General features: G+C 39.0%; 1 protein-coding gene and 1 long non-coding RNA gene across 3 annotated transcripts in view; one reads left to right on the top strand and one right to left on the bottom strand.

Annotated features, from left to right (window-relative positions):
* The window catches only part of NEK7 (NIMA related kinase 7), a 150,370-nt gene extending 149,780 nt beyond the window's left edge, over window positions 1-590 (bottom strand). The window contains exon 1 of one of the 2 annotated variants that reach the window (XM_082701951.1): window positions 238-590. The gene's annotated coding sequence lies outside the window, so the exon portion shown is untranslated. The remainder of the gene's footprint in view (window positions 1-237) is intronic. The other variant, XM_082701952.1, reaches the window with a different exon arrangement.
* Window positions 1-22,865, top strand: part of LOC309849417 — an 80,427-nt gene that overhangs the window by 738 nt on the left and 56,824 nt on the right. The gene's annotated exons all lie outside the window — the stretch shown is intronic.

Here is a 22,865-nt window from a genome sequence, read left to right as displayed (position 1 = left end):
CCAAAGCCAGCGCCAGGCACCAAGTTCCTGCCGCCGCTCCCGCCACGGCCAACGACCCGGACCGAAACCCCCACCCAGCTCGAGGGCGGCGCGCCCCGCCCCACCTCCCCCGGCGTGGGGATCCCGGAGGCCGCCCCGCGCCCTCCCGGCCTCCCCCTCCCCGCCCGGCTCCCGCAGGCTGCCCCACCCGGCCGGGGCGGCCCAACCCCGGCGCCCGAGACCCCGGCAGCCACTCACCAGGAAGTTGGGAGTTTTCCGATCTCCTGCCCGCGAGGGACCCGGGGCGGGAGGGCGGCTCGGCCAGGCGGCGCCGCGGAAAGGCCCGCTGGGCCGGGGGCTGTGGCTGCGAGGCCGGGAGCCGATCGCCACCTCCCGCCGCGCCGCCCCCGCGGACGCTCGCTGCAGGCGCGGGCCCCTACCCTGCGCACGGCGAGGCGCGTCCCGAGTGCGAGCCTAGCGGCGGCCCATCCTCCCGCGACTCCCGCTCCTCCTCCCCCGGCCGCCGCTGTCAGGAGTGTAAACATCCCGGCATCCCCGAGGAGAGGGGCGGGGCGGGCGCCGGCCCCTCCCCGCGCCGGGAGCCCCGCGCCGCCGGTCCCGCCGACTGCGCGCCGGGGCTGCCCGCGGGGCTCCGCACGGCGCTGTGTGAACGCAGGGAGCCCCGTCACCTCCCGGATGGAGCCGAAGCTGCTCTGAGGGGCCCCTCCGGCGTGCGGATCGCTGTTGTCAGACCCAGCGAGGGGTGGGGTGCGTCGATCTGCCTCCTGAGCCCCATTCCCCTTCTTTGGGCCAACTTCCCCGCGCTAAGCACACCTTACATTTAAGTAAGAGTCCTAGCATAAAGAACAGTGGCCTTTAGGACATTTCTGAAAAGTAAAGACTTTGTTTGGTATTGGGAATCATTGAGAGGCGGGGTGGATATCCCAGACCCCTAGTACACGAACTGCAAAAGACTTCATTACTTGAATAATTGGGTACGTATTACTGGAGATGACAGCTAGGAGGCAGTATGGAGTCAACCACGCCTTCATCTGAATCTGTGCAGTGATTAACTCTGTGACCTGGCAGCAAGTTATTTCACCTCTCCGAAGTATCATTCTCTTTGTCTATAAAACAAGAATGGTAATAATAATGATCTCTGGGACTAAGGTTAGACTTAAATGAGATAAGCAAGGTACTTAAATACAAGAACCTAGCTTATAAGTACTCATTAAGTAGTTGTTACTGCCCCTAGGTCTTTCACTAGTTGAATCCCCATTCAACCCAAGAATGAGTGGATTATAGCTCAAAGACTTAAGAAGTTACAACTATGGAATTAAGATTTGGAAAGTTTATTTTTTGAAGGAAAAAAACGTCAAGATCTCAAGAGGAGATGTTGATTCCTTTGGTTCAAGAAGTAATAATAAATGTACGAGTCACTGTTCTAAGGAATGAAGGTGCAACGGTTACCAAGATACAAAGTCCTTGCTGTGATGGAGCTTACATTGTACTAGAAAAGGCAATAATCGTCATCATAAGCCAGTAAATGCATACTATGTCAAATGGTGATTCATACAAAAATAAAGCAGGATAAGGAAACGGGACAAGGAGCATGCTGTTTGAAATACATTTACCTGGGAAGGCCTCTCTGACATTTGAGCAGAGACCTGAAGGAAGTGAGAAAATAAGCCATATGTCGGTCTAGGAGTAAAGCGTTCAACACAGAAGGAACAGCAATGCAAAGACCCTGCCTGCGTGGAAGTGGGCTTGGCATCTGTGAGGAATAGCCAAGAGGTAAGTGTAGCTAAAATCCAGGGAACAAAGGGAGAGCACAAGCAGATTCGATCAGAAAAGGGGGTGGGGTACAGGAAGGGGACAAATGTAGAAACTTGTTAAGTTTTAGAATTTACTCTGAATGAAATGTAGAGTCATTGGAGGGGTGACCAAATCAGGCTCCGTTTAGGATACAAGAGCCGCACTGTGAAGAGTAGATTGCAAGTTAATAACAACTAGAAGAGGAAACTATTCTAACCGTCAGGTGAACCGTACTGATAACTTAGACCATCGAGCATATAGTGGAGGTAATAAGAATGGTCAGATTACAGATATATTTCTAAAATTTGCCAATGGGTTGGATGTGGGGTAAGAAAGGAGGCAAAGATGAAGCCAATAAAGTTGGTATTTGAACTAAATCATTCTGTCACATTACAACAAATTAACATCAGTCCATCAAATAAGAACAGTGTCACTTGAGTCATACAAAGGCACATCTTGCAGGAAAAATAACCAGATATTCCCAGGGTGAAGACATTTCAACCCGATATGGTACAGGAAGTATGATTAAAGGTTTGTTGGGGATTTGTATTTTACTATCTTTTGGACCACCTTTTAAAAAATGTAGATAGGGGCGCCTGGGTGGCTCAGTGGTTTGGGCTGCTGCCTTCGGCTCAGGTCATGATCTCAGGGTCCTGGGATCGAGCCCCGCATTGGGCTCTCTGCTCCGCAGGAAGCCTGCTTCCCTCTCTCTCTCTCTCTGTGCCTGCCTCTCTGCCTACTTGTGATCTCTGTCTGTCAAATAAATAAATTTAAAAAAAAATGTAGATAGATTGATAGATAGTAAAATATCCCAGTTTAAATAAATTTCAGATTCATATATAGACCAGATATTATCATTGGTATGAGGAAAAGTTTTATATACTTTATGAACACTAATAGGCAAGTAAATCAAAACTAGCTCACAAAGCCCCAATAGCCACAAAGACTTTGTCTAGTTAATATCCTCTTAGTGGCTCTATGGTGCCCAAAGTATTGAAATCAGCTGTATGTGCCCTCTTCTTTCACCTTAAAAGACTACAAAGCTACATCCTCATAGTAAAGTGTTTTCAAGGTTGTTAAAACTGTCAGAACTGAATCCACTGCACTTTCTCATTGTGACTTTTTATCACCCTGTGTGGAGATAAGGGAGGGTTGCCCCAGCCACTGGCTCTTGGCCTGGAGCAAATGTTAATGGAAAAACAGAGAGATCTGGCCAAAGAGGCTCCTCTGGCCCCAGCCATCATTAGAACAGAGGCTGGCTTTAACTGCTTTTCTCTTCATCTCCCAACAAACTTGCTCCAAAAATGCTGTTTGACTCCATGAAGTGCATTAATCACAGTCCTTTATATGAGCTGTGTTTATACCTAATTACTACACAATACATACCATTAACTATCAGGTTAACTTTGCTGTAAATGATATTTGATTATCTCACTGAGAGCCTATCAGCTTATACCAAGTCTTCCTATTTTATTATTCATACAGCTTCATTGGTCCCACATAATTAAAAATAAAAATTAAATGTAGAATTGATTACTAAAACCATTTTTATCCATAAGCTAAACCAGACCAGATGTTACATACCATGTTCAAGGTAAATGCAACTTCTCTGTAAGAAGAGAAGCTTGCGGGGGTGGGGGGGGGGGAGTGTTTTCCTGATGAAGGATGGTGAAGTAATATTAAAAATAATTTTCCTTTGAAAATGATCCTAGCCACTGGGGTAGACCAGAAATGTCTAGTCTTCTTGACTCACAAACATAGTGCTGGCAACAGGTGTACTTAAAAAGCTACTAGTGATATTGGCAGCCACTGAACTTGGCAGCTAAATGGTGATGAGGCTTAGTCAAGCTGTTGAAATGTCTGGACTGAACTGGGCCAAGAGGAGGAAGTCAAAGTGCAGACTGCAGACAACCCAAGGGAGATCACTTTTCTCTAGTCCTGGCTGTGGTCACCATATAGTGTCAGAAAATAAATCTTTATCTTTCTTTGAAAACACTCGTGAAAAATATTAGAAAGCTACTTTTTCACTTTAATGGCCCCTTGCATTAATTTTTAGTGGATCATGTAGATGAGCTTCCTATGTAAACAAAATAATCTGCCTTCATTTTATTCTCACACCAAATCCCTGGAATTCAAAATCACAAGAAGGCAATTCTGCTCTGTCCCTAGAATCTACTTATGGTATTTTGAAAATACAGGTCATAGTTTAAAATTGGGGCACACTGATGGTGGTTTTTTCCTGGCTATTTTTGTAGTAACAAAACTGGGGAAACATTTCAATACACTATATACATATTTTTTAAATGCATACTCTTAATGGAGGGAAACGTAACAGTTTATATTGCTTGCAAAATACAGAAGAAAGAGTACAACTGGTAGGTCATCTTTATATTATAATTTTCTTTAACAGAATCCAGTGGAATTTATGCTTTTTGTCTCTTTAAAAACCTAAGGCCAATATGCAATGGGCCAAAAGTCAAAGCAATGAAGGAAATATATTCAAAAATCGCTTCCCTTTTCACACTTGTACACTCTACCCTTGATGTGGAGCCAAACAGTGAGTCCATTTCACAGGACACGCTCTCCTCAACAATGATAGCATTTTCACATACTCACAAGCCCCTCTTAATTCTCTATTTTCAAAGAGAGTTGTGGTGATACAGTAACCAAATCCTAAAGATAATTTTTAAAGGTACACATTTCTCTGGAGTATTTTGTGTGCATGCATCTACCCTGAGAAAGGGATATTACAAATACCCTGTGATTTCACAAAGCTGAATGGAAAGGTCTTGAAAAGGTCTACCCAATTTCTGCCTCCCTCTACATCTTCTGACTCATCAAGCCCTCTTTTGTGCTCTTCACTTAATCTTGGGATGCACCAAATCCATTCAGGTAAGAACAGCTGGAGCAATTTCTATTTACCAAGTAGGGGAAAAAACGGCAAATAAGTATTCCTGCTCACTTTTAGTATTTTCGCATGGTTAAATTGAGACAGTAGTACTTTCAGGCTACAGATCCAAAAGCACATCCTAATAATGTCAACACAAGGGTGAAAAGTTGCATTCACTATTGTGTTCACCTTTTAACCCTCTTTGCTCGTACTTCAGACTTTATTGCTCAAAACCTACGGGTCTTCATCTTTTCTTCAACTTTTCTCTCTAATGTCCTAAGTGTACTTTAAAATACTTAAGTAATTATTTCTTTAGCAGTTCAACTGCACTGTTAATGTTCAATCTATTTGGAAATACAGGATGTGAGTAAACCAGATTTGGAATCTGGCCACATCAAACTCAAAGATATACTCAAAGCCAGCTCTTATTGTCTTTATGACAATAAACCTAGTTAATCATAAACAGCCTCAGTACCCTCCATAATTCTGCCACTGAAGTCACTGTTGGGTAAAATTCAAATTAAGGGGACATTTTATTTCTTTAATCACTCTGTTATATCAGCTTTTCCATCTAAAAGTTAGCATTCTGTAGAGGAAAGGCTCCCGAGAATAACACTCTACAGAATAAAACAGGATCATTTCCAAAGCTGAGAATTTGGGCGCAAAAATCAGAGATGTACTTAAAAACTTTTATTTATTTGACAGAGAGAGAACAAGCAGGGGGAGTGGCAGGCAGAGGGAGAAGGAGAAAGCAGGCTCCCCGCAGGGATGTGCTTAAAAACATGAGGAAGTGCCTGTTCTCAAAGTCAGGGCAAGAACCTTTAAATTCATAAAACTGTAAATTCATTCAACTACTAGAGAAGGCAAGCCAATATTTACATATGGGTTTATGGGATAACCCGTTCTTTGAAACAGTGTAAGAGGACTAACAGTGGACTGTCAGCCATGGAAACCGCAAACATCCTAAGTGAACAATAGTGTTACATTTGTTCATCATGGTTTGTTGGTTGGTTATTTATTTACCTATCTATTTATTTATTTGCAAGAAAGAGGGAGAGAGCAGGTGGCAGGGGGAGGCAGAGGAGGAGAAAAAGAGAATCCCAAGCGAACTCCACACTGTACACAGAACCCCTTATTCGGGGCTCGGTCTCACAACCCCAAGATCTTGACCTGAGCTGAAATCAAGAGGCAGAGGCTGGGGTGCCTGGATGGCTCAGTGGATTAAGCCGTTGCCTTTGGCTCAGGTCATGATCTCAGGGTCCTGGGATTGAGTCCCGCATCGGGCTCTCTGCTCAGCGGGGAGCCTGCTTCCCTCTATCTCTCTCTCTGACTGCCTCTCTGTCTACTTGTGATTTCTCTCTGTCAAATAAATAAATAAATCTTAAAAAAAAAAAAAAAAAAGAGGCAGAGGCTTAACCTTTTGAGCCACCCAGGTGCCTCTCATCGGTGTTATTTATTGTTATATCGCTAATAGGTTCGTCAATCCACAGAACTTTTAAATTATTTTTAAGTTATTTATATATAAATATACAATTATTATTTTTGTATATAAGTTAATTATTTTTAAGGTTATTTTAAAAGCTTATTTTAAAGATGTATATACATTTAAATTTTACTTAAAGTTTTTATATATATAAATAACTTTTAAAATAATTTTAAATTACATAAACACACACACACACACACACACATAGCCAAAGTATGCAACTATTTAAAATTCTGTTGTTTTCCTTTGCTCTTTCCTTGCTCAGATTGAAAGATAAAAATAATCAGCTTTTTTCTGAAGACAAATGAATAGCGAAAGTATTAGTTCTTTATGTTCTAAATTAAATGTAATTAACTTTTTATCAGGTCTAAGTAGGCAGGTATATTTTACTCTTTACAACAGAAAATTTGTAGAAATAGCATAATGTAAATTAGAGATGACTAGAAAAACACATGAAAATAATTTATGTCATGAATTAGTTTTAATTTCCTACGTAAATGTTTTAAATACATTTCTGTAGCCACTACATAACCAAGCCTTTATTTCTAATACCTACCTAGTGATAATTTTAGGCTATTGTACTGTCCTAAATCTAAATGTGTAAAAAGATTATATTAAGTCAGAACAATCAATGTTATCTGAATCTTTGCTGCTTATTATTTAGGCCCTAAGAGCTAGAATCCACTTTTATCACTTTCAGAATCTAATATTTTAATTCATTTTATGGATATTCTATATATTTCCCTATTTCACAATTACTTAAAGTTATGTGTACATAAACTATACAAAAATCAAAATCAATACCTCCATTCTTAACACATACAGAGATAATCAGCTGCTATATTAAGAGATTTTCATACTATGATAAGGCAGCAGCTCATGAACCGGCTCTGGGACCAATACAGCTTTGGGATAGAATTTCATCAGTATTCCACCTCTGGGTTCTACCTGGAATGACAGAGTGTGATGTGATGCAAAGGAAAAGATGGTAGGGCTGAGGTAGGGAATAAAGGTGCCCACTATAAAAAGCAAAGGAAGGTTTTCCTGTTATCACATCCCAAGATTGCAATGGGAGATTGAAACTCCAGAGTAGTAAAGTGTCCTAACGCGAAATAGAAAAAACTTAGAAAAAACACAGCCTAGAATTAAGTGTAAGAAGCAATTCCTAACCTTGCAGAAATAGGTTCTCAAATACCCTTCTCTAATAAAATCTTAAAATGGAATTTAGCTTATCTCTCTGGTTTTGTTTTGTTTTTTTCTTTTTTTAAGATTTTTTATTTATTTATTTGACAGACAGATCACAAGTAGGCAGAGAGGCAGGCAGAGAGGGAGAGAGAAGAGGAAGCAGGCTCCCTGCTGAGCAGAGAGCCTGATGTAGGGCTCTATCCCAGGACCCTGAGATCATGACCTGAGCCGAACAAAGGCAGAGGCTTTAACCCACTGAGCCACCCAGGCGCACCTCTGGCCTGGTTTCAAATATAAACTGCCCAGACACAAGAAGATGGGCTAGAATCACATATGCCCATACCTTTTAGTTGACATAAGTCACAATAAGCTTACATAGTATAGGTAATTAGCAGTCCAGCTCCAGGAAAACGAAGTCAAGTTTGTCCTTGTTTCACTCTTATTTTCCTTGGTACTGAGCTTTGTTCCCATTTACTATCATGGATTAATCATACATTTTCATCATTGCATACATTTTCAGTTTTGCAGTTTTAAGAGTACTAAGCATTAGTGCCTATCTCTGTGTTTATTTTTTTTAAGATTTTATTTATTTATTTATGGGAGAGATAGTGAGAGAGAACATGAGAGGCAAGAAGGTCAGAGGGAGAAGCAGACTCCCCATGGAGCTGGGAGCCCGATGCAGGATTATTAAATGTCTTCCATGCATTAAGACTTTAGTGGATTCTACAAATATAGCGTTTTCATTGTTTCGCACTTTTTCTTTTTAACATTTAACCTCTGTGAGTTGGAATGCACCCCATAGCTAATTATATCATCAATGACCTAGGATACAATGATGCAAACAGTGAATCTCTGGGTTTTTTTAATCAAAATATTTTTATTGAAATCTGAGTATGAAATATAAATTATAAGTAAATTATATGCAAGGATTATTGAGGAGGTCATTGAATCAAATCTTTCGTATTTCTTTGCAAGTTATACTTAGAATTATTTACTTTACAATTCAATATTTTCTACTTTCATTGTTTTAATAATTGTAGAAATCTGAAAATAATGGGAAAATAACTTTGACTGGATCTCAAAAAACACGTTAATTGACCATTATGAATAAAGCATTTATCACCACCAAGTGGCTGAGTAGCTTAATTGCAGGTGAGAGTACGCAAGAATGAAAGAATGAGTTGCCAAGCAAACTCTAAAATGTTAAAAACAAAAAACAAAAAACAAAAAACCTCTTTCAGGAGCTAGCAAGTAGACTGGTGATATTCTCCACATTTTCCATAAATGAACTGAGAAAGAATAATAAGTGCCCAGAAAAGGTGGGAGTAACAAATACTTGCAAAGAAAAAGAAAGAAGTACTCCTTTATAGTATTATCTTGGAAGAGCTCCATAAAAACATGTGTGTGCACACACATATGCACACACACTTACACACACATACACACACATACCCATAAGCCCAATTAGATGGATGCATGCATTTGGTAAAAATAGAGGCCCAAGGAAAGATACAGCTCAGTGGTCTCAACCTTGGCTCTGCCAGACCTCACCTGCACAAATTCGGCTTCCGTTAGTTCGAGAGAGATGTCTTTGATAATTCATATTTTAAGAAGCTCTCGAAGTGATCTTAATATTCGGCCTTGGTTAAGAATGACAAGTAATTGATATTTATTGAGTTCCTACTATGGCTAAAGCTCCATATTAAGTACACTTGGAGGTTATAAAGGGTTAAGGAACATAAAGTTAAGTGTCCCAAGGAATATAAAGAATATGATATATAAAGAATTCACAATAATATGATCCTGAACCATCATAAACTCTACCACTATCATGCTAAGTACTTTTGAGACTTAGATTAGTACTATCATCTTTAGGTATTGGTAGGAGGCATGTGAACCTTCCATGTGCACACACACATACATACTCAAACAGCACATTAATAAGACATATATTTTAAAAATTGAGAGTCTTATTATTTCTTTCATTGTGCTACACAAACAGTCCCCTCTACCAGTGTTTCTTAAAACATGGTCTGCATTAAAATCAGGTGGATTTTAAAAATATCATCGCCCTACCCCAGGACTATAGAATTCCAGAGCCTAGGCCTAAGGATTCTAGAAATCTTACTAAAAAGTAAGCTCCCTGGTGATTTTAATTCACAGAAAAGTTCCAAACCACTAGCATAAGCCACATTTTTTTTTTCCTTCTGGGGATAGTGTTCATCTGTGTGAATATGATCTTGGGAATTAGGGGTAGGGAATGACATTATATCTAGGTGTTGAAATAAATTTTGCCTGTAATCAAAAACATTGCCTTAAGCCTTAATTACAAAATATATTAATGACACATCCTTTTTTTTTTTTTTTAAAGATTTTATTTATTTATTTGACAGAGATCACAAGCAGGTAGAGAGGCCGGCAGAGAGAGAGGAGGAAGCAGGCTCCCCGCTGAGCAGAGAGCCCAATGCGGGGCTTGATCCCAGGACCCTGGAATCATGACCTGAGCTGAAGGCAGAGGCCTTAACTGAGCCACCCAGGTGACCCTTAATGACACATCCTTAACAGTCATTGTCAGGTGCAGGGGCATAGATAAACAGGGTTGTTAACTATGTACAGTCCCCACATTCTAGCTGTTATCTTTATTGCTTCCCTCTAAGTACAGAAAAGAAGTCCATGAGTGAGTTTTATTGTTATAAAGATAACTTTGGATACACTCTTATTTTTAAGAAAATGCTTGATATCCTCAGCATTCTAACTATTGTTGGTAACACATTATTTGCTCAAACTGTGTTCATCACAGTGAACTCATCTAGGAATTTTTAGGGATATTTGAAATATTCAAGGGAATCACAGCAATACTGGAGACATTTGCCAGACATCTTATGAACTACTAACTCTAGGTAGTTCACTGTTTGGACATCAAATAGAGCTACGCTCCTTTTCAGGACAGCATATCTTTGTGCAACTACGTCTTGGAAGGTTGCTGAGGTTAAAAAAGCAAATAGCATGAGAAAATCACTGTAGAACCAAAAATGATAAGGGGGTGTCCAATCTGGTACTGAGATTTAAGAAGCTGGGCACTGTCCAACACACAAGCATATTTTATTAGTAAGCAATTATGATTGTTCAAAAATGAAATAAAAATAGCATTTGTTCTTTCAAATTATACATATTATTTTTCAAATGACTACTAAGTTGTTAGGATGTAAGTTCTAAGTTGCTAGGGCATGAGTTCCAAGTTGTTTAGATTTAACTACTTGGTGAACTAAACTGCTAGGTTCGTTGGTTGGTTGGTTTTACCAAGGACTTCAGTTTTAAAAAAATTACTGATACATGAACTGAGAAAGTTTGGAATTTCTGCTTATAGTATATCAGATTGCAGTATACCAGTGAATGGCAGCATTGGAGCTGAGAATTAGTGCTCTTGACGGTCTGAATTTTAATATACCCGCATTTGCTTTGTTTCCATCTCAACTTACCTATTTATTCGAGCAGTATTTATTGAAGACTCACTATAAGGTACGAAATACCCACGGGCACGTACTGATGAATGATACAAGACTTCTTTTCTACGTATCCTTTATATCTTCCTCCACAAATATGCTTTCTACAAAATGAGCTATTTAGTTATAAGATCTTCCTTCTGTGCAACACATGTAAGAATACCATATCCCTGAAGATAGAATTAGAGCAACTATTAATTCTACCACATTATCATTTTTACCTTCCCCAAATTATGCAGATTTATCAATAATTCAAGAAAACTTCATGTGCCATATACTTGACAATTTGAAACTGTCAGAACAATAGCTTTAGACAAAGTAGCAAGATGACATTTGTGGCTAAGGAACCGGAAGGCAGACTCAACATTCGCTAACATGATCATTACCCTTCAAGGGTGAAAAATTAGTCACTTCACCTTTAAGAGAGATTCCACCAGATGTGCTGGGCAACAAGGAAGGAGAATTTTAACTTTAGAACAATCTGATCCCACAGGATAAACACTCTTGGGAAAGTTCTACTAGTTATTTTTTTTTCTTTTTCTTAATTTAAACCAAATACTACTACTCATATTTTAAGTAAAGAGACTCCAAATACCAAAGTAAAGTGATAAAAATTTAGTACCAGAAAATGCCTAAGTGTTCATTTAAAGAATTATTTTATATTTTACTTCATAGCCATTGCCAAAGCACGCCAAAGGGACATAGAAAAAATTCAGGCCCTCAAATATTTTAAAGTTCTGAATTGTTCCAAAATTTATTATGATTTCTTTTAGTGAGACAGATTTAGATTTAGAATAAAGCATTGTGAAAAAAACTTAAATTTTTAAAACATTCTCTCTTATTTCTTCCACTATTCCCTAACTAGACTTTGAATTATTTAATTATCAAGAAAATGGCAAAAGAAGGGCACCTGGGTGGCTCAGTCAGTTAAGCTTCTGCCTTCAGCTCAGGTCATGATCCCAGAGTCCCCAGATAAAGCCCAGAGTCTGCCTTCCTGCTCAGCAGGGAGTCTGCTTTTCCCTCTGCCCCTCCCCCCTGCTCATGTTCTCTCTCTCTTTCTCAAATAAATAAATGAAATCTTTAGAAAAGAAAAAGGAGAAGAAGGAGGAGGAGGTGAAATAGATCAATATAATTACAAAAGAACTGAAATAAGCCAAATTTACAATAGTTATTCAAGCTGAACGTTGAACTTGGTATTTTAAAATTTGCTCTTATGCCAAAGGGTTTTCACCAATAAAAAGTGCCATCCTTCTCGGCTTAGGAAAAAGAAAACAATCTCATTTTACATACGTCTTCTTCTTCTTTTTTTTTTTTTTAAAGATTTTATTTATTTATTTATTTGACAGAGAGAAATCACAAGCAGATGGAGAGGCAGGCAGAGAGAGGGAAGCAGGCTCCCCGCTGAGCAGAGAGCCCGACTCGGGACTCGATCCCAGGACCCTGAGATTATGACCCGAGCCGAAGGCAGTGGCTTAACCCACTGAGCCACCCAGGTGCCCTACATACGTCTTCTTTGTTGAAAACACTCACTACATTGAATGGAAGGCTGCCACCTACTGAGATCGCTAATACCTAAGGGGGGAATTAATAAGCAGTCTTTATCAAACATTTCCTTTGCTCCCCACATGTGTCCCAAATGTTATTTCACCATTCCCAGGTTTCTTTGTTCTTTCCCATATTCATCCATTAGGTGGAAAAGTGATTCCTCCTTCACTAACCATGAGCTGGTGGATTATCTATTTTATAAATCTGAGGATAAATTAAACATATTCATTTACATAGGCAATTCTAACAATTCTAACTGCTAACCATTTAGAATGTTTATAATCATTTTACCTATACAACATCCTAAGGGCCAGTTGGTACTCTTTTCAATTTGAGTGACAACCGTAGGTAGTAGGTAGGCATACTCAGCAGTGGTGGGCGGGGGGACACTGAGAAGGCTATTTGCAAAACTATTACTTAAATTCTGAAATAATGAGCTGGCTTGGCATTTGTGATGGACTGAATTGTGACCCTCCCAAAATTCATATTTTGGGATGAAGTTCTAACCTCTGGGACTTCGAATGTAACTGTATTTGGAAATAGGGCCTCTAGAGAGGTGATTAAGTTAAAATGAAGATGGGGGGGACCTTCATCCATTCTAACTACTGTCCTTAAAGGAACAGGTTATTTGTAGACACAAAGGAGACATGAGGGATATGTGTGCACAGAGAAATGACCATGTGAAGAGGGAGCAAGAGGGGAATCATTTACAAGTCAAGGAGAGAGACCTCACAGGAAAACAACCCTGCCGACATCTTGATCTTGAACTTCCAGCCTCCAGAACTATCAGAATAAATTTGTTGTTTAATCCATCTAATCTGTGGTATTTTGTTGTAAAAGTCCTAGCAAACAAATACGGCATCTTAAACAATAACTAGAGTATATTTGAAATCTTATGCTATTACTCAACCATGTTTTAGTCTGTCATAGAAGGCTCCAAAAATCAGAGGAGATTCAGTTTTCTTTTTTAAGGAACCAACATGGAGCATGGTTTTTAAATAATTATTATAAAACTCTTCAATATTATCCATTGATAGGAATGCTGGATAGAATTCTAGAAGAGAAATAAAAATGATTCTAGGTTTACTTTTGTTTTAAAACTCCATGAGAGGGACACCTGGGTGGCTCAGTCGTTAAGCATCTGCCTTTGGCTCAGGTCATGATCCCAGTGTCCTGGGATCCAGCCCCATGTCGAGCTCCCTGCTCAGCAGGGAGTCTGCTTCTCCCTCTCCCACTCTCCCTTCTTGTGTTCCCTCTCTTGCTGTGTCTCTCTCTATAAAATAAATAAAACCTTAAAAAAAATAAAATAAAAAAAAAAATAAAACTCCATGAGAGAAACAGTGCTCTGCAAATTCCAGTGGTATGTGATTTTCTCAACTCATTTAACAAGTATAGTGTTTTCTGAGGTATGCCCAATTTACAGTGAAGGGCAGTTACTAAATTTGAGCTTAGCTGGAATTTTACTGATGTTTAGTTAAATTTTATAGTAAGTTCTGATAGCTCTTTCTAATTTCATAGCTTTCTCTGAATTCTTATTTGCATACCATATGCAAGTTCATATAAATCTGATCGGTTTTGGTGGTGTGTTCCCATAAAAATGAGATACACTTAGAAAAACATTGTTAGAGCTCTTTGTCTGTGAAGTCCTTACATTTATCTCAATAAAAATAATTAAATTTATAAAGTTTGTGTTTTGTAAGCAACTAAAATGTAATTCAAGTTCTTAAAAATGTTGAGGTGACAGTAACATGGTTATGAAAAACTGGGGGTGTCACAAGAAGAAAATAAATGCTTTCTCATATCACTAACAAAATATTGGTCCTTAATGTGAGTTTAGTATAATCTGGAGTCAAAAATTGTAATTCCCAAGGGCTTTATGTTAATATGTTTCTGCTGAGAATTCACTAGACAGTGCATAGGACCACTGTGCATAGTAACTACTTTCTCTGTTCCTATACATTCTACAGCTGACAGCTAGCTCAAAACCTAGGCTGTCTGAATCACTCATTAGGAAGGAAACTAAACAAGTAGAAAGAGCTACATTGGTTAAGATTTTTCTTTTCTTATTTTTGAGGGTTACATTGATCAAAATGGTTAAGGGTGCTTATACTAATTTTGCTCTTATTAAAATAGGTTATGCTCTTTCTCCTTTTTAACTAAACTAGGTTTATTTCTCCAAAATCTATCTCTCAGCCATTCGTCATCATGACAGCCTTACCAGAACTGGGGGAATTGATCACATACTCTCCCCCGAGGCAGGTGGTAATACAGCTCATTAATTTGGTGAGAAGACAGATTGAAGAGTGATGTGGCCTCCTCGGTCCCAAGTCAGTCAGCTGACGCCCACTGTCCTCACTGAGTGGTAGACTGTAACCAGGTAAAAGAAATGTGTTAAAGAGTCATTAAAAGGGCAATTTAAAACAATATGGTTTGTTGGGGATAACATTATCATACATTTCTTATCAAGACAGCATTATACATAACAGATCAGAGATAGGGCTGCAAATTTCAATAGAAACAACTGGGATTAACTTCTATTATTATTCAAGGGATGAACCTGGCACCCAGCAATCAGATTTCTAGAGTCATCAATGGAGTTTCAGTTATGCACAAGAGTATATAACATCTTCATAAAGTAATTTTCAGGTCCTGTTCTCCCACTTACATACATGTCATATATTCTTTTGTGGGTTTTTTTGTTTTTATTTTTTTTTAAGATTTTATTTATTTATTTGACAGACCAAGATCACAAGCAGGCAGAGAAGCAGGCAGAGAGAGTGGAGGAAGCAGGCTCCCTGCTGAGCAGAGAGCCCAATGCAGCCTGGATCCCAGGACCCTGGGATCATGACCTGAGCCAAAGGTAGAGGCTTTAACCCACTGAGGCAACCAGGCGGCCCTGTTTTTTTATTTTTTAAGATTTTTTTTATTTATTTGTCAGACAGTGCAAGCAGGGGAGCAGCAGGCAGAGAGAGAAGCAGGCTCCCCAATGAGTAAGGAGCCCGATGCAGGACTCCATTCAGGATCATGACCTGAGCTGAAGGCGGGCACTGAGCCACCCAGGTGTCCCTATATGTTATATATTCTATACATATTTTTGAGTTGCCAGAAAAAAAACCCATACAAACCTGTTTTTAGGGTTTCACTGATATTTAGAAATGCACTTCTGAACTATATTTTGCCTAGCAAAATGCAGCAGCATTATTCTACTTATAATTTATAAAATTCCTTTCAGAGTATCACGTGGGCTATTATTACCTTTACCATTAAGAATGTGTAGAGTTATCTGTTAGTATTTTAGTTGCAAACCCCTAAGTTCATGAATCATCTAAATCCGTATTTGGGACTCATATCAGGCAAATCAAAGAACAGGAACCTAAAAATAAGGGTCATATTAGGATTTGATAAAGCTAGGTAGGTAGACACATGTATATTTATTCATTCTTTGCTCAAAATTTATCTTAATAAAAATAAAAAATTAGCAAGATATTTTGTCCAAAGGAATGTTGAAATTACTTATTTTTATTATAATTGTTATATATGCTTTTTGCTTCTGTTTTAGTCAGTTGGAGTTTCTGTAACAAAGTACCATATATTAGGTGCAACAGAAATTTATTTCTCCCAGTTCTGGAGGCTGGAAGTCCTGTCAGGGTGCCAGCATGGTCAGGTTCTGGTGAGAGCTCTTTTTCACGTGACAGACTGCCAACATCCTATTATATCCTCACATAGCTGGCAAGAGAGAACTCTGGGCTCTTCACCTCCTTCAAAGGGTACTAATCCCACCATGAAGGCTACCGCCCCCAACCTCATCCAAATCTAATTATCCCCCTCAAAGACCCCTCCTCTTACATCCCCCTCAAAGACCCCTTCTATTACATTGGGTATTGGGCTTTAACACATGAATGGGGAGACACAAACATTTAGCCCATATCAACTCCTCATTGTAAATTGTGCCTTTTACTAATAAGGAAAATGTAATGATTTTTTATTATTATGTATTTAGAATTTTTTTTTTGCTGATTATTTACTTCCTCATTTCCATCTTAATTTTTTACACCATTATATTTACTTGTATATTGATTACATTAAAAGATAATGAGTTTTTTGTCAAAATGTTATATGTACATGATTTTTAAAAATCAAAGAGTTCAGAAAGACTGCAAGTGAAAAGCCACAGGGCTCTGCCCCAGTTCTTTCTTCCCTCAGCCCTGTTCCCAGACAAAACTACTTTCTTGTTTTTCCTTTTAGCAATTCTGGTAGTTACCACCACAATTCTAAATAATATATGCTTGGTTTGTCAATTTTAGAACCTATCTATTGGTTTTTTGCTCTGATAAACCAGAGTTTGGGTAAATAAACTCCTCTAACTCTTCCCTAGAAAGTTCCAAATCAATTATCCATTCATCTGTCCATTTGTTCACTCAGTGATTGCTTATTATTTTCCTATTTTAGGGAGATTTCTAAGTGCCTGACTATATCAACTGATAAAAGACACAAAATTACTGCCTTTCTTGAGACAGAAGATGAACATTATAATTATGTAAATGATATATAATATATAAATAGAAAATAATCAGAGATACAGAAAAAAAGATAAAGTGGTAAAGCAGAAAGGGTAAGTGAGTCTGGTAGGACTGAGTGTAGGTGGGTCTTCAAGACATGAGAGTGGGCCACTCACATACCTGGAGAAAAGTGCTCCCTGGGTGGAGGAACCAATCAGTGCTAAGTGCCAAAGCAGGTGCTTAGGAGCCCGTTACTCACATCTGGGGAATGACAAGAGACCACAGTGGCAAGAAGAGTGAGCAAGGGCAGAAGTACAAGAAGATGAGATCACAGTGGGATGAAGGAGAGCAGTAGATCATGGAGACCTGGAAGACTCTGAGAAGGCCTTAGACTTTTGCTCTGAGTTATCTGTGAATTCTTTGCATGGTTGTGAGCAGAGACGTAACAGGATCTTTCTTTCATCTTGAAAGGGGCTCCTGAGTTCGAATATTTTGTAAAGGGACAATGAATGAAGCAGGGGGACCAGCTGGAAAGCTATTTTAGTAATCTAGGGCAAGGACTGCAGGAGCTGGGATGAAGATGTTAGCAGTAGAGAAATTAAGAGAGGTTCTTTTCTGTATATAGTTCAAAAGTAGAACAAAATTTCCTCATGAATTAGATTCAGCTTGTAAGAAAAAGAGATAAATTATCATTGCTTTATCAAGCAATAGGGTTAGTTTCCATTTAAATTATCCTTGTATCTTTGAATAATATGCTTTTATATATTGTTCCTCGGTGTGGTGGACATCTGCCATTACCTCCAATGACCTTTTAAATATCATATTTGGGGGCAACTTATATTGTGACTCTTTCCTTTCCAGAAAAAGAGTCAAATTCCAAGTCCCATTTTCCTTGCATCAATGACAGAATCAGGTGACCTAGTTTCTCCCAACCAGATGCACCAATTTCATGGGAACAACATGAGGGAAAAGAAACTGGCTCCTCTGGAATTTCCATTTGAGTGGGTGTGTGGATGGCAGTGGATGGCAGATGGTGGCAATGATAGTGCAATGGTTTGCCAGGGATGCATGATGGCATTCCTGAAACAAAGTCCAATTGGTTAAGCAGCTGAGGCAGTTTCTTGCAATCTTCTGTGGACAGCACCAAGAGTTACAGACCTGTTCTGCAACATGCTTTTGGGTACTGTTCTTAGAAGTAGCCTTGAGCTTGTTTGTTTGGGGGGTGGGGAGTGTTTTCTGGTTTTTTGTTTTAGTTCTGCCAAAACTAAACTCACTGTTAGCTTTCCCATATAGTTTTAATGATCTCCTTCCTGCTTAGTAAAGTCAAAGTCACCCTCCTTTGCTTGGGTCTCAAGTAACACCCATGGTCAATCCCCAAAACTGGAGACATTGTCTTTTCATCCCCTGTGTTCTAAGATGAGGACGCTGACGGCCCTATCTTTCCCATCAGCTTAACTCTCCACCTTCTACCTTCCAACTTTAATCATCTAAACTTGAACTTCAAGGGAACCAAGGTTGATTTATATTTGGTTTTGCCCCCTACCTCAATCTTCTATGCTTTGTCTATAAGTTAATTCCAGAAGTTAAGAGTCAATGAAACTTAATCTTTATGTAAATGTTGTTTATTTCACGTCCATAACCTAACTATCCTATGTACCTTTTTTGTTTATCTTGGAGTATCTTATTGCCTTTGTTTCTTGTACTGCCAGCATTTATTTCATTCTTCAGACCATTCAGCACCTTAAATATAGGAATCTGATCAAATTTCTGGATTTTGTATGTTGGAACTTCTAAAGTCCTCCATCCTCTGGTTCCAATCAGGACTAATTGTCATCTCAGCCTGCTCAACAGCTATTTTCAGCCTTTTTCTTTCTTTGTTATTGTCACTAATTCTTGCACTCCCTGTCTTCACCCCATCCTTTTTGTTTAATTCATTTTTAGGAGTATGTATTCAAATAATTTCCCAAGGAAGGTAGTGTGGGCAATAATTTTCTAAATCTATGCATGTCTGAAAAGATGTTTTAGTTTTGCCCTTCTAATGGGTTGTGCTTTTTCTAGATACAGGAATATGGATTATAACTACTTTTCCTTTGAGCTTTGAAAGGTATTATTCTATTACCTTTTCAGCATCTATAGTCTGATGTCTTAGAATTCTCGTTCTTTTGAACATGACTTTTCCCTCAAACAATACTTCTATAAGGCAGGTATTCTTTAAGGTTTTGGGTTTTTTTTTTTGTTTTTTTTTTTTTTTAAGATTTTATTTGTCAGAGAGAGGAGGAAAATGCATAAGCAGGGAGAGCAGCAGGTAGAGGGAGAAGGAAGCTCCCAGGTGAGCAAGGAACCCGATGTAGAACTCAATTCTAGGATCATGATCTGAAGGGCAGGTATTTTTATTGTTCCCATATTACTGAAGGGCCAATCGGAATTGAAGAAACTGAAGTAGAGAACAGGATCTTCCTAAGATTTCACAAATGGAATAGCCAGAGACAGACTTCAAATCCAGGTCAGCTGGCTCTCAAGTCTGTACTCTGAACCACCATGTTATGTGATTTCTCATTCTCCATAGAGTCTAGCAGTTAGTATTGGTTCAGATCAGTGTGAGGACCTTGAGAGGAAAGAGAGCGCTGTATGTTCCAAAACTGCAAGTGTAAAAAAAAAGTCCACTCTGGCTGCGGAGACAGGGGTCAGGATACAAAACACTGACTGGAATGTGGAGTGACTGAAAATACATGATAAGTATTTTGTTTTTAAAGATTTATTCATTTGAGAGAAGAAGAGAGTGTGCACGGGGCAGAGGGAGAAGAGGGGAAGCAGACTGCTGAGTGTAGAACCCCTATGCCAGGCTCGATCTCAGGACCCGAATCATGACCTGAGCTGAAACCAAGAGTCAGATGCTTAACCGACTGAGCCACCCAGGAGCCCCATAATGAGTGTTCTGAACAGTATCATAGGCCAAAAAGAAGCCAAAGAAATGTTTGATGCAGAAGATTCACAAGTTATGATTGGCAAATAATAATAGTAATACCTCATGTCAAAATTCTCTTTGACCTCTTTGTTGCCAGATCCATTGGGTACTTTTCTGTCCTCAGTTTACACAACATTTTAGCAGTGTTTCCTTGTTCTTAAACCACAGTCATTTTCAGCTTCTGTAATACTTCCTTCTCCTGGTTTTTCTCCTACCTCTCTGACAGTTCTTTCTTAGTCTCTATTGCTGGCTTTTCCTCCACTAGCCAATCTCTAAATGTGCCAGTTCCTTAGACTCCTCACTATGTCCATTTCCCTTACTATATTCCCACCCTCTGCCATTTTTCTGGTAATAAATACCATCTTCTACTGATGAGTCAAATTTATTTGATTAGCCCAAACTCCTCTGCTGAGCTCCAGATTTAGTATACAAGTGCTTACTTAAAAATTCAAGTAAAAATACTTGAATATACTGGATGCATCTCAAAATTAATATACCTAAGGTGACATTTCTTATTGTTTCCTTAAACTAATTCCTTTCTCCAGCTTCCATAATTTCCAATTACTCTCTTTCCTTCACTTCCCACATCCAATCCATTGAAAAGTCTTTTCAATTAAATCTATAAGATATTTCAAGGACTCATCCAACTCTCATCACTGCTTTTACCTCAGCCCAACCTCCCTCACCTCCCATCTGTACCACTGCTAAAGCCTCCTCATTACTGTAGTCTCTTTGATTTCACTAGTGCTCCCTACAATCCATTTTTCCACACAGCAGTCAAAGAAACCTTGAAAAGGGTAAGTCATTGCATGTGACTTCCCCACCCCAAAACTCTTTAATGGTTTTCCTTTTCATTTGGAATAAAATTCAAACTCCTTTCCATGGACTACTAGGTCCTTCAGATCACACAGCTAATACTTGAAGACCTAAATTTAGTATTTTTGAAAGATAACTTTGGCTAATTAGGGAAAAATAGATTGATAGTGGCCAAGAGTGGATACAAGAAGATCAGTAAAGGAAAGTTTTGCAAAAATCCGGGTTACCTATTATGATGGCCTGGCTGGGGATTAACATTGACAATGGAGAGCAAAACTGGACAGATTAAGATATGCTTATCTTTTTAAATGATATAAATGTACCATCATGAAAAAAAAAAAAAACCCACCATGAAAAAACACCCACAATTAAAGATCAGAGAAAAGAAAATAAAATTGCAGAACAATATATATGGCTTGATCCCATTATGGTATTGAGTTTGAGGTAACTGAGTCATCCAAGTAAGTATCAAGTATTTACTATACAGGTCTGGATACATGTAGTTTAATTTACTTTAGAGAGGGAGATAGAACAAGCAAACAGGGGCAGGGCAGAGGGAGAGAGAATCTTCAAGCAAACTCCCCACTGAGCAGGGAGCTGATGTGCAGTTCGATCTCATGACCTGAGCCAAAACCAAGAATCAGATGCTTAACCAACCAAGCTACCCAAGTGCTTCAATAGTTCTTTGATTACTTACAAAATTACATATTTTCCCCTCTTTATCAGTAATTAATACACATTTTCACCATAGACTCATTTGTTCCTGTCATGGTTCTTAAATTATTGTGTATGACTTTTATGAGCTAAGAGGGAAATACACAGGACTATAGTATTCCCAGTAAAGATCAGCTCAAACTTAGGTAGATGGATCTCTTTTATTTAGACTTACCAATCTAAAAAGTGACACATACTACTAACAAGACAAATATGAAATAGCAAGTGTGATGTACACGAAATACAAAGTGTGAAATTACACATTTATAAAGGACAGTGGGACTATTTCTGAGGTTTCCTAACTGTATCTCTTAATTGAAAAATATAATTAAGTGCTGTCTTAAAATGAGATTTGACTAACTAAGCAATCTGAATCCTTGTAACTCAGAAATTCTGTGACCCATCCACAACATAATTTGATCACATCACCACATAGAATCATACACTTCATAGTAAGAAGGAAACTTGGAGACTTCTGTATTCATTCTTTGTATTTCAAATGCATGTTTTGTACTCTATTTTGTTCCCTACGGGTTAGGAATTATTGTATTTGGTATTGTGAATAATAAAGTACTTCATATTGCCTGACACATAACAATCTTTTGATACCATATTTTATAACCCCCCCAACATATTCCATTTTGTAAATACAGAAAAAATCTGAGAACCAAAAAGGGTAAGCACTTTCATAAGCCCACTCAGATAAATATGACCGTTGGCTCAGTCTAAAAATATAGTAGTCGTTTTTGACAAAACATTTAGGCAGAAGTGACATTCAAAGAGTAGCTACCCAATAATGTGAAACTACGATAGTAAAGTTGTTTTCTTTCTTTTTTTTTTTTTGTCCTCTGTTGTATTGTGACTGGTACCCCTCCCCCAATTCAACCAATCTTTCCCCTTAAATAGATTAAAGGTAAAAACAAATACTCAATATTCAGCTTTACAATTCCAAAAATTGGTCTTCACAGTCTGTCAGAAACAACAGATGGGAAACCCGGGTTATCCAACTCAAAAGCAAGGTGATTAAAGCATACTGTAGTGAGAAAAATCTTGATGAGGGAGTGATTTTTTTTGCCTCACAAAGAGGAGGGGCAGTTATTCCAGAGTGGGAGGAGGACCCTGGGGATAAAGGAAAAAGGGGAACCGGCTGGAGGTCTGGAGTACCTCAGGATCAGAATTCCGAACTGCCTTCTGCCCTGTGGCTGAGAATGCTGGAAGGGGGTGTCATTTGGGACCACTGGACAGATTTCCTGACCTGAGCACAGGTGTTTATTCTTACTTCCTCCCTGGAGCTCTAGGAAGAGAGGACCTCAAAGTCCCACCCTAACATAGGACAGACCCAGGGAAGTGTAAACAGTGGTATGGCAGGGCTGGGGAGAGAGAAGTGGCTGAGATCGTGGAGGGACCATGGGCAGGCTGCCCCTAAATGGGCCCCTTTGCCATAGAGATTATTTTGAGTTAAAAGAAA

Source organism: Mustela nivalis (assembly GCF_964662115.1).
Source record: "Mustela nivalis genome assembly, chromosome: 16".
Classification (NCBI taxonomy): Eukaryota; Metazoa; Chordata; class Mammalia; order Carnivora; family Mustelidae; genus Mustela; species Mustela nivalis.
Note: the sequence above shows the minus strand (reverse complement) of the source record. Positions and strands in the feature narration are given on the sequence as shown.